At 37.6% G+C, this 12287-nt stretch overlaps 1 protein-coding gene across 1 annotated transcript in view; it reads right to left on the reverse strand.

Annotated features, from left to right (window-relative positions):
- MYO3A (myosin IIIA) overlaps positions 1-11947 on the reverse strand; it is a 233234-nt gene extending 221287 nt beyond the window's left edge. The window contains exons 1-2 of the mRNA XM_059404999.1: positions 11739-11947; positions 11021-11154 (exon numbers count right to left, since the gene is read on the reverse strand). The gene's annotated coding sequence lies outside the window, so the exon portion shown is untranslated. The remainder of the gene's footprint in view (positions 1-11020; positions 11155-11738) is intronic.
- Positions 11948-12287: the final 340 nt, after the last annotated feature.

The raw sequence follows: 12287 nt of genomic DNA on the forward strand, positions 1-12287 counted from the left end.
TAAGGGTCCTGGGATCGAGTCCCGCATCGGGCTCTCTGCTCAGCAGGGAGTCTGCTTCCTTCTCTCTCTCTCTGCCTGCCTCTCTGCCTACTTGTGATCTCTCTCTGTCAAATAAATAAATAAAATCTTTAAAAAAAAAATTAAAAAAAAAAAGAAAGAAAAAAAACTCCCAAGAAGCAGATGAAATGAAGTCTAAAATGACATCCTCAAAATTAAACATTAAAGAATTCAAAACCTTAGAATAGAAACAAGTCTTCTAAATTTTACACTCTACTTTTTCCAGTACTGATAGGTTATTATTAAGAATAAAATATCAGTTAGTAAACAACTAATTATTTAATGATTATAGTAGGTTGTATCCTACATGGCAATGATTGTTCTTATTTTTCCTAGTCCTTTACCACTCACGGAATAAAAAGTAATTCTCTAGCTCATAAAAATGAATAACTTCTTAATTATGTGATCATATATGCTAAATATCTTTTTGGCATATATACAGTAAGTATATATTTTATACACATGTATGTACATATGTATTATAGTATATATTATGTATATATTTTGACATATGTATTTACCGTAATTCAAAAAGGTACTTCCATTTTAAAAGCTACATTTAAAAAATGAAAAATCATCTTTTTGAATTGATTTATTATATACTGAGCTGCTGAGGGGTCTTTTTCACGATTAAAAAAAGACCATATTACAATGAAAAAAGTATCTTACTTCAGGATCTTATCAGTCATCTTAACACTTATTTTGATTGCTTTTGTAAACCTTTCTTCCATTCTTCTTTACTAAAATAACCAAACTGACTTCATGCTCATTCTAAAACACAGCAGGGCTGATCTCCCTTTGGGCTATGTTTTCCCTCTGCCTGGAATGCTCTTTCTCTAGATATCCATGTTGCTTACTTCCTCACTTTCTTTAATTCTTACATCAGCGATCACCTCCTCAGTAAGTCTTATCCTAACCACCCTGTTTAAAATGCCACCTTACTCCCCTCTACCCTATCCTATCTCCAAACTCCTGGTCCCTCTTTCCCCACTATATTTTCATAACATTTTTTATCTCCTTCATGCTACAACACTTCTGGTTTATTATGTTTTAATTATTGGTTTTCTATACTACTAGAATTTAAGCCCATGAGCACTGAAATTTTATCCAGGTTGTTCACTGATATATCCCAAAGACTCTAAACCCATGACTGGCACAGAAGAAGTACTCAATAAGTACTTGTTGAATACTGGATAGAAACAAATAAAACACAGTAACCAGAAAAATTTCAGGTGATTTTACCAATGAATTTAATAAAGTGATTAAGAAAGAAAGAATGTCATCTGATGCAAGCTTTTTTCAGAGACTAGTGATAGAACACTTGAAAGTACCTACAAAGAGAAAGAAGTTTTTTTTTTTTTTTAAGAACCAAGCAGAAATTCCAGATATGAAAATTAAAATAATTGAATTGAAAAATTTTCTGGATGGGTTTAATAACAGACTTGCACAGGCAGAAGAAAACCAGCAAACTTAAAGCCAAGTAATTTGAAATTATCAAGTCTGAGGGAAAAAAAGAAAAAGAAAAAGAAATGTAGAAAAATAAACAGAGCCTAAGGGACTCATGAGATACCATCAAGAGGACCAATATAAGCATTACCAGTAAGAGAAGAAGAAGAAGAAGAAAAAAAAAGAATGAGACAAGGAGAATATTTGAAGAAATGATGGCTGAAAACATCATAAATTTAAGAAAAATACATGGATATACAAATCTAAGTAGATGGATCTACAAACCTAAGAGACCTCCAAAACTGCAAAGATAAATCCCAAGAAACCCACACTGAGACACATTATAATGAAGCTGTCGAAAGACAAAGACAAAGAAGTAATCTTGAAGGCAGCAAAAGAAAAGCAACTCACCATTTACAAGATTTCCCAGCAGAAATCTTGTAAGTCAGAAGGTAGTGGGACAACACAGTTAATGTGCTGAAAGAAAGACTTGTCAACTGAGAATTTTACATGCAACAAAAAAGTGTCCTTCAAATACGAGAAAGAAATTAACACTTCCCCAAATAAATAACAGCTGAGGGAGTTCATTGCCACTAGATCTGTCCTACAAGAATTGCTAAAAAGAGTCCTTCGGGTTGAAGTGAAGGATGCTACACATTACATAATGATAAAAGGATTAACTCACCAAGAAGATATAACAATTATAAATATATATGCACAAAACATCAAAGCTCCAAAATACATAAAATAAACATTGATGTAATTGAAGGAGAAATAAACAACTCTACTATAATAGCAGGAAACTTCAATACGATGCCTTCCATAACAAGTAAAACAAAGAGACAGAGGTCAGTAAGGAAATACAGCACTTGAACAACACTATGGCCCAAATGAATCTAAAAGACACATACAGAATGTCCATCTAACGATAGCAGAATACACATTTTTCTCAAATGTAGATGGAACATTCTGCAAGATAAACCACATGTTTGGCTACAAAGCAAGTCTTAATAAAATGTAAAAGGCTGAAAATATACAAAATACCTTTTTCAGTCAGAACATGATGGAACTAGAAATCAACAGCCAAAGGAAAACTAGAAAATTGATACATACATGGAAATTAAACAACACACTATTAAATAATTAATAAGTCCTCTAAGAAATCACAAGGAAAATTAGAAAATATCTTGAAGCAAAGGAGACTACAACATATCAAAACTTAAGGGATGCAACAAAAGCAGTGTTAAGAGGCAAATTTATGTTAAATTTAACATAATATTTATGTTAAGCATAAATTTATGTTAAAAAAAAAAGAAAAATCTCAAGTCTTAATTTTATATCCTAAAACTAGAATTAAAGGAAGAGGAACAAATTAAACCCAAAAGAAAAGGAAATAATAAATACTAGAGCAGTGATAAATAAACAGAAAAGACAAAAACAACAGAAAAAAATCAACAAAGCCAAGAGTTTGTTCTTCAAAAGATAAACAAAATCGACAAACCTTTAGTTAGAGAGAAAAAAAAAAAAGGAGAAGAAACAAATAAAACCAGAAAGGGAAGAGGGGGCATTACTACTAATTTCATAAAAATAGAAAGGATTGAACTAGGAATAATTACATGCCCACACAATGGATAAATTAGATGAAATGGACAAATTCATAAAAACACACAAGCCACCAAGGCTGAACCATGAAAAAATTAAAAATCTGAATAGGCCTATAACTAGTGAGGAGACTGAATCAGTCATCAAAATTCTCAACAGCAAAAGTAGCTCAGGACCACATAGATTTACTGGTTAATTTGACCAAACATTGAGGATAAATTAACACCTTAAACGAAATTTAACACCTTAAACTCTTAACAAGCGAGGACTAAGAATTCTTAAACTTCCAAAAAATTTAAGAGGAGTGAGCACTGCCTACCTCATTCTATGAGTCCAGCTTTACCCTGATACCAAAGCCAGGCAAGGGCACTGCAAGAATACCAATATCCCAAAAAACACTGATACAAAAATCTTCAAATAAAATACCACCACTGAATTCAACAGAGTATTCAAAGGGTCTCAACAGCGTATTCAAAGGATCATACATGGTGACCAAGTGGGATTTATTCCTGGAATGCAGGAATGGCTCAATATATGAAAATCAAACAATGTAATACATGATATTAACAAAATAAAGGGTAAAAATGATCATTTAAATTGATGCAAAAATGTGTTTGATAAAATTTAATATTCATTTAAGATTTTTTTAAAAAACCCTCAAACTCAGAATAGAAAAAAATTCCCTGGACATAATAAAGGCCATGTATGAAAAACACATAGCAAACATCACACTCATTGGTGAAAGACTGACAGCCTTGCCTCTAAGAACAGGAACAGGCAAGGAGGCCTACTTTTGCCATTTCTATTCAACACAGTACCAGAAGTCCTTGCCAGAGCAAGTAGTCAAGAAAAAGAAAAGACATCCATAGATAAAGAAAATGTGGTATATATATAAAATGTAATATTAGCCATCAAAAAAAAAAAAGAAATCTTGCCATTTGCAATGATGTGGATGCAACTAGAGGTTATCAGTCTAAGCAAAATAAGTCAGTCAGAGAGAGATAATTATCATAGGATTGCACTCACATGCGGAGTTTAAGAAACAAAAAAACAAGCATAGAGGAAGAGAGGGGAAAAATGAAACAAGACAAAATCAGAGAGGGAGACAAACCAAGACACAATTATAGGAAACAAACTGAGGGTTCCTGGAGGGGAAGGAAGTGGGGGGATGGGGTAACTGGGCAATAGGCATTAAGAAGGGCATGTGATATAATGAGCACTGGGTATTATATAAGTCTGATTAATCACTGAACTCTACCTCTGAAACTAATAATATACTATGTTAATTAATTGAATATAAATAAAAGTAAACTAAAAAAAAAAGAATAAAGCCTTCCCATAACAAAAGTAAAAAAAAATCCAAATTGGAAGGGACGTTTAAAATTATCTCTATTTCTCTATTCACAGATGACTTGATCTTATATGAAGAAAACACAAAAATGCTGTTAGAACTAACCAATGAATTCAGAAAAGCTGTGAGATATAAAGTCAGCTTCATTTCTATACACTAACTATGAATCTGAGAAGGAAATCCAGAAAACAATTCTCTTAACAATAGCACCAAAAAGAATGGAATACTTAGGAATAAAGTTAAGGAGGCAAGAGACTTGTACAGTATAAACTATAAAGCACTGTTGAAAGAAATTAAACAAGACACAAAGAAATGTAGAGACAACCTGTGTTCACATATTGGAAGACTTGATATTGTTAAGATGTCAACACTACCTCAATCTACAAATGCATTGCCTATCAAAATCTCAAAAAGAAACAGAAAAAAGAAAATCCACCTTAAAAACCATATGGAATCTGAAAGAGTCTCAAATAACCCAAACAATCTGAAAAAGAAGGATAAAGTTGGAGGTCTCACACTTCCTGATTTCAAAACTTACTTCAAAGTTACAGTAATCAAAACAGTGTGATCCTGGCATAAAGACAAATACATAGACCAAAAGAATAAATGAGAGAACCCAGAAAGAAAACCTCATATATATGGTCAAATGATTTTCAACAAGACTGCCAAGATCATTAAATAGGGAAAGAACAATCTTTTCAACAACTGGTGTTAAGAGAACCGGATAACCACATGTAAAAGAATGAAACTGAATTCTTCCATTACACCATATACAAAAAATTAATGTCCCCCACCCCCCAACATCAGGTTCCGGGATCAGCAGGGAGTCTGACTGGGAATCTCTCTCTCTCCTCCTCTGCCCCTCCCCCAATGCATGATTGCTCTCTTGATCTTTCTCAAGTAAATAAAGCTTTAAAAATTAAGAAAGACCGGGGCGCCTGGGTGGCTCAGTGGGTTAAAGCCTCTGCCTTCGGCTCAGGTCATGATCCCAGGGTCCTGGGTTGGAGCCCCGCATCGGGCTCTCTGCTCAGTGGGGAGCCTGCTTCCTCCTCTCTGTCTCTGCCTGCCTCTCAGCCTACTTCTGTCAAATAAATGGATAAAATCTTAAAAAAAAAAAAAAAAAGAATCCCTGGAAGAGGGGTCTTTAAAAAAATAAAATTAAGAAAGACCCAAAAAATTAACCCTAAATGTATCAAAGACTTAAACCTAGGAGGTAACACTGTAGTACTTAGAAGAAAACATAGGGGAAAAGCTTCATAGCAGTGGATTTGGCAATGATTTCTTGGATCTGACACTCAAACACAAGCAACAGAAAAAAAAACAGATAAACTGGATTTCATAAAAATTAAAAACTTGTGCATCAAAGGATGCTATCAACAGAGTGAAAAGACAACCTACAGACAGAAGAAAATATCTGCAAGTCATATATTGTATATAAGGTTAACAAGAATGTAAAAAGAACTCCTAAAGGACAACAACAAAATGACCCAATTTAAAATATGGGCAAAAAACATGAATAGATACTTGTCCAAAAAGATACACAAATGGCCAATAAGCAAATGAAATGATGCTCATCGCTACTAATCATTAGGAAAATGCAAATCGAAACCATAATGAAATACCACTTCATACCCATTAGGATGGCTATTATAAAAAACACAGAAAACAAGTGTTGTTGAGGTTGGGAGAAATTGGAACTCTTGAACATTGCCAGTGGGAACGTAAACTAGTACGTTTGCTGTGGAAAATGGGATAGTGGTTACTCAGAAAAACACAGAATTAACAACAATTAATAACAATTCTACTTTTGGTTTATATTTAAAAGAACAGAAAGACGGTTCTCGAAGAGATATATGCATATTCATGTTCATAGCTGTATTACAGTAGCTCAAAAGCAGGAGAAAGCCACATGTCCATCAATGAACGATATGCATTAATGCTGGATGGATCTACAATGGAGTATTACTCAGCCTTATCAGGGCAAGGACATTCTGACACATGCTGCGACACGGATTAGCCTAGAAGACCTCATGCTTACTGAAAAAAGGCTCCAAAGACCCTACCTCCCAACACCCTGGTGGTCAGGATTTCAACACAGGAATTTTGGAAGGACACAAACATTCAGACCAGAACACCATCTGAAATTCCCTGTGGAAGTATCTGGTATTAACTGTTTTCCAGACTGACTCTGTCCAACACATCCAATTCATTTGAGATAAGACTAGAAAAAATGGAGAAAAAGCCACAGGTAATGGCTGTGAGTTTTCCCAAATAGGTGAAAGGTGTGAATACTTGAAGTTAGGAAGCTCAAGTAGGGTAGATAAAAAGAAATCCACAGTTAGACACACACTACAGTGAAACCATGGAACACCAAAGACAAAGAAAATCTCTTAAAACCAACCAACTAGAAATGACAGATTACATGTAGAGGAAAACAATTAGAATGGCTGCTGATATTTCCTTTTTTTAAGATTTATTTATTTGAGAGAGAGAGAGAGAGAGCTGGGGGAGGGGCCAAGGGAAAGGGAGACAAGCAGACTCCCTGCTGAGAGGGGAGCCCCCCACAGGGTTCGATCCCAAGACCCTGAGATCATGACCTGAGCAGAAATCAAGAGTCAGACACTCAGCGGACAGAGCCTTCCAGGTGCCCCTTGACGGCTGATATTTCAATAGAAAGTGGAAGTATGATATATTCAAAATATATATATACACATTCAAATGAAAGAAAAAATTGTTAATCTAAAAATAAACAAAAATATCCACAAAAGTATCTTGCAAGATAAATTCATTTTTCACCAAAAAAAATTTGTGTTTAACAATAACGACCTCTGAGAAAGAGCACGTTTATAGGATATCTTTCAAGAATAATAATGATCCACAAGAAAGGTCTGAATTGCCAAAAACAGCAAAGAAACTGTTAGGCATGTGTATAAATCTAAACTAGCACTGCCTGCAGGACACAATAATACATAATAATGAATGATAATAATAATGAACTGAATAATATGAATAAAATGAGTAATAATGACAAATAATGAAAAGTGCCGTAAAAGGATGTCAATGTTCCTAAATTCCTTATATGGTTAAAGAGGCACTTAGAAATAATAACTTCAGACTTTTAAGATAGATATACATGTTAAATACCTACATTAAACATGAGAACCTCAAAATACCGTTCTATAAAGAAAGTAACAGGTGGCTTTACTCAAAGCCAAGCCATATTGTATTACCCCGATTCTTACTTTTTAAAAAATATTCATCATATATATTTGCAGAACATTATTGAAGGATCCCTCCCTTAACGCACTCACTTCCGCCAAGCTGTTTCAACTTCTCCACATAAAGTTTAAGTTAGATTCAAAAGGATCTCTTGCCTCTGACAGAAGAAACATACTGGAAGGTCAACAGGTCAGCTACCTAAGCTGTCCCTCTCCACATGGCAGCCAGAACGATCTCAAAACAGAAAATCAGATCACATGATTTTCTTGCTCACAAGCCTTCAAAATCCGTATTCCTACTGCCTTCCCCAGACCCTGAACATCTGGCTCTTTCTGATACCCCTAAACTCACCCCAAGTTTTTCTTCACAACTCTCTGTGTCTTCTGCCTTCTGACAGGTCTTAGGACACCGTAAAGTCTTGTCTGCCACAGGAGGTCCTGTTGTCTTGGCCTCGCTGCTTCCCCAAACCCTCTGCATGCCTGGCCTGACCTTCTCTCGTACATATACCATGAAGATCACATACAGTCACTACACCCACAAATGAACTACCCCTGCTTTTATCTTATTGTCTGATTATCCTCTTGGCATGATTGTGAAAGTAATAAAGCCTCCCTGGTTAAAAGAAGCCGACTAAAAAGCGTGCTTGCCATATAAAACAACTTCGCAGAACAGGCTAAATCACCACACAAATTTGGGGTATCTCCTTTTACAGAATTTTAAAATGCACTCACAGAAATCTCTGGTCTAACTTAACTGTAGATCCGATGAACTAGACACATACCCCTTTCAGCTTTCCAATAACATAGGTAATAAAGTATAACTTAAAACAGACCTTTGTCTAGTTATATATATGGTCTGTTTTGAATGAGCCATAATCAATGTTTTGTTCCCTTCAATCTGCTTAAGATGCTCTGTCGAGAGAGAAAACAAAGACTACTGATGCACTTCTATACATGTATTCTTTCTACCACTCCTTTCCTTAGTTTGTAATTATGGGGATAAAAGTACCCGCTTAAAATAAATGCTGAAACCCAAAGAAAGGCTATCATTTCCTAGCAAATTTCCCCATAGTTAAAAAGTGGCATTAATTAGTAGGATGCCTGACTGGGTCAGTTGGTTAAGTGTCTGTCTTTCGCTCAGGTCATGATCCCAGGGCTCAGGGATCAAGTCCCACGTTAGGAAGCCTTGCTCAGCGGGGAGTCTGCTTCTCCCTTTGCCTGCTGCTCCCCCACTTGTACTCTCTCTCTCTGACAAACAAATAAATAAAATCTAAAATAAAATAAAATAAAATGTGGCATTAGTAAAAACCTAAAACAACTTTAAGTCATCAGAACACTATCTTTAGTTTTCAAACAAACTTATAAGCTTCAACGTCCACAGCCATATAATGCAATGAAAATGCGTGTCTGAACTATTTCTGAGTTGATTTATGTATCAAATAAGGAAATGCTTCATAAATTGTAATACAGGACTACTGTACTCCTTTTTAAAGGAAGAAATTCGGATTATGGTTTTGGCCACACCATTACCTGTTCAAGTTAGCAAGGCATGTTCTCGGAGTCCAAAATCACAACCTGCAATGTTTGCAGGACAAGGGAAGTGAAATACATGAGTGAAGCAGGTGGGAGGAAGTACAAGCAGAGAGTGACCTTGTGGAACCTGGGCGGTACAGGCCCCCCATCCAAAATGGGCCAACCACCTGCTGGCTTCAGCAGCTAGCAGCTGTAAGCTCCACCTTGCAACTGTTTTTCAGGAAAAGCTAGAACTCTGGGAACTTATATGAAACATACTAATTTCAAAAATATTGATAAATGAAGGGTGCCTGAGTGGCTCAGTCAGTTAAGTGTTTGCCTTTGGCTCAGGTCATGATCCTATGACCCCAGGGGTCAAGCCCCCCACACCACTGCATCCAGCTCCCTGCTCAGTGGGGAGTCTGCTTCTCCCTCTCTCTGCCCTTCCCCCAGCTTGTGCTTGCTCTCTCTCTCTCTCTCTCTTTCTCACTCACTCTCAAATAAATAAGCAAAATCTTTAAAAGAAAATTAAAATATTGGTAAATGATTTTAAAGTATTCAATTATTTTTAAGTGATGAGCTCACCCAAACCAACACATCTCAAGACCAAATTCAGCTTTTAAGCTATTGCCTTAAGACTTCTACATGAGGTTTTCTGTTCTTTGCAAGAAGTGGACAATGGACAAAAACCTAACCACATGGTGTAATCATCCTCAGAGCTCAGGAAAATGGAAACTAACAGCAGCTAGCACTTTTCTGACTAACTGCAATATGCCAGGTGCCTACTATTCTTATAACTTTATATGCCTTATGTCATTTAAGACTTAATGAGAAACATTCCAGAAAGGCATTACTGTAACCCACAACCTGGGATTAGACAGAGTTTTTAAAGTCAAAATGCTGGTGAATGGTGGAGTCAAGAAAAAGACCAGGCCAAAGCCCATGGTAGAAAGCTGCTGTTCAATGATGTATTATTTTAGTTCAGAAGAGTAATGCTCCCCAGCTAGAGGCTCCTGACTCCCTGTGTGTTCCCAAAATGGTAAAAGGTCTTCTGTGACTTATTTTGAAAGCCTATTGGACATCTGTTTACTCTCTAATGGATAACTGAGTTTGTTTCCTATTACCAAGGAAAGGGGGTTTGCTTCTTAGATACAGTCTTTCAAATTATAGCTCCATGGGAAAGATTAATGAAGGGCTCTTTGTTTAAAAAAAAAAAAAAGGTGGAAATGAAAAGTTTAGAGTACTGACATTACAGAAATCATTAAAATGATAAAAACATTGTTACATCAAAACTTTATATAATCTACATTCATATACTATAAAGTAGATTTGTACTTCCAAATACTTGTTCACAAAACTATTAGTAGCAACTAGTGGACCTTCAAATATTTTAGATTTGGCAGAGAAAAGTTGTTTTTCAAACACTTGCCCAAAAAAATTAGGCCGTAAAGATACAGTTGAAAAAGGAAGGCAAGACAATGCTATCCCCTTTTGTGATGTGACCACAATCTCTACAAATTGATATACCAAGCTGGTATTAAAGACCATCAAGTTTAATCTTTCATTTTGGACTTTTTCCTTTCACCAACAATAATAAAAAAGGACTAAGACAAATGAGAGTAATTTTTCATACCCACTAGACATCACATCAATATATTCATAAAAAACAAGTTATCACTGAAATCTTATACATCTCTAAGTTCTCCCATTTGAAAACAATTATCTTTTATAAGATCAAAGATATGGCATGAATAACATGGATCCTCATTTATTTGTCAAAACTTGGAACTTAGGCTCCAGCAGACCCAGAAAACCGGTCAACTTTATCACCTACCTTTAGAAAAGTCTGAAAGTAAAACACAATATTGCTCAGATACAAGACATCAAGTGTCCAGGCTGCAGCTGCGGTCCAGGGCCTGTGACACACAACAGCGAAGTCATGGTGTTACAGGGAAAAGCATCCAGGATCTGGGGAAAATAATTAGAAGATGAACTTACAAACATGTAAGCAGTATGGCAGAACTACAATTTTTTCCTCCGTTTTAGCATTTTTACACAACTAACACGGAGCACAAAGCACTTCATCTCCTCTACCAACATAAAACAAATCTAAAGTCACTGGATCAATGCGAATTACAAAAATACAAATAAAAATTAAAAAATTAAGGCTTTAAGAGCAACTACAACCACCAAGAAAACTGTAGACACAATGAAACCCATGAGTATTCTTCGGATTTTCAAACTTTTTTTTTTTTTTTTTTTCAATTTTAGTGCCCTTACAAGCTATTTCAAGGCTTACGTCTAACACCATCCTAGTACTAATGATCTCTTAAAATTTGTTTTAAATTTCTCTTAGGAAAATGTCAGCAAGGTGCAAGTAGTAGAAACTACTGGAAAACAGAACGGGACTGTTAGCAAGTTGAAAGGACATCGTTTCTGGGAGGATTCCTCTATTTCTCAACAGGGATCACAGTGCTCTTGTCTGCCCTTTCTCTCCCCTTAGAGAACTTTCCAGAGACGTTTGGAGTTGCAGGGACCCCAGCCCCACCGACCTGCTCCTAGAGTAACCATCCCCGAGCAAGAGCTCCCTGGGGCCGACCCGGCGCGGCGTGGCGCCACAGGTTCCCCCCGGGCCGCCGGGGCGAGGTGCGTCCTCCCCTCCGCTTCTCTCCTCACCGCCTTCACGCTCCCCGTCCAGGTCTCCCGGCAGGCGTGCGGACGCGCGCGGGCACCCTGGCCTCGCACTCTCGGAGGCCGGGGCGCGCCCTCCACGCACCCCCACCCCACCCCACCCCACCCCCGGGGCCCGAATGCAGCTCCGCCTCCTGCGCCGAGCAGGCCCCGCCCCCTCCCCGCGCTCCTCGCCCGAGCGCGGCCCTGACCCCTACCTGGGCCGGAAGTGGGTGCCCGCTTACTCCCCTCCCGGGGCGCGGGAACGTGCTTCCTCCCCGCCGCGCCCCCGCCGCACTCCGCGCGCGCCGAGAGGGATGGCCGCGCCGCCACCTGCGCCTCGGAACCTCGCAGGGCAGTGGGTCGGCGGCCGGGGCTGCGAGGGCCTTCCCGGACTCGACTCGACCTGCGCCTCCTTCGCCTGGCGCCCG

This window comes from Mustela nigripes, chromosome 6 (genome assembly GCF_022355385.1).
Source record: "Mustela nigripes isolate SB6536 chromosome 6, MUSNIG.SB6536, whole genome shotgun sequence".
NCBI lineage: Eukaryota > Metazoa > Chordata > Mammalia > Carnivora > Mustelidae > Mustela > Mustela nigripes.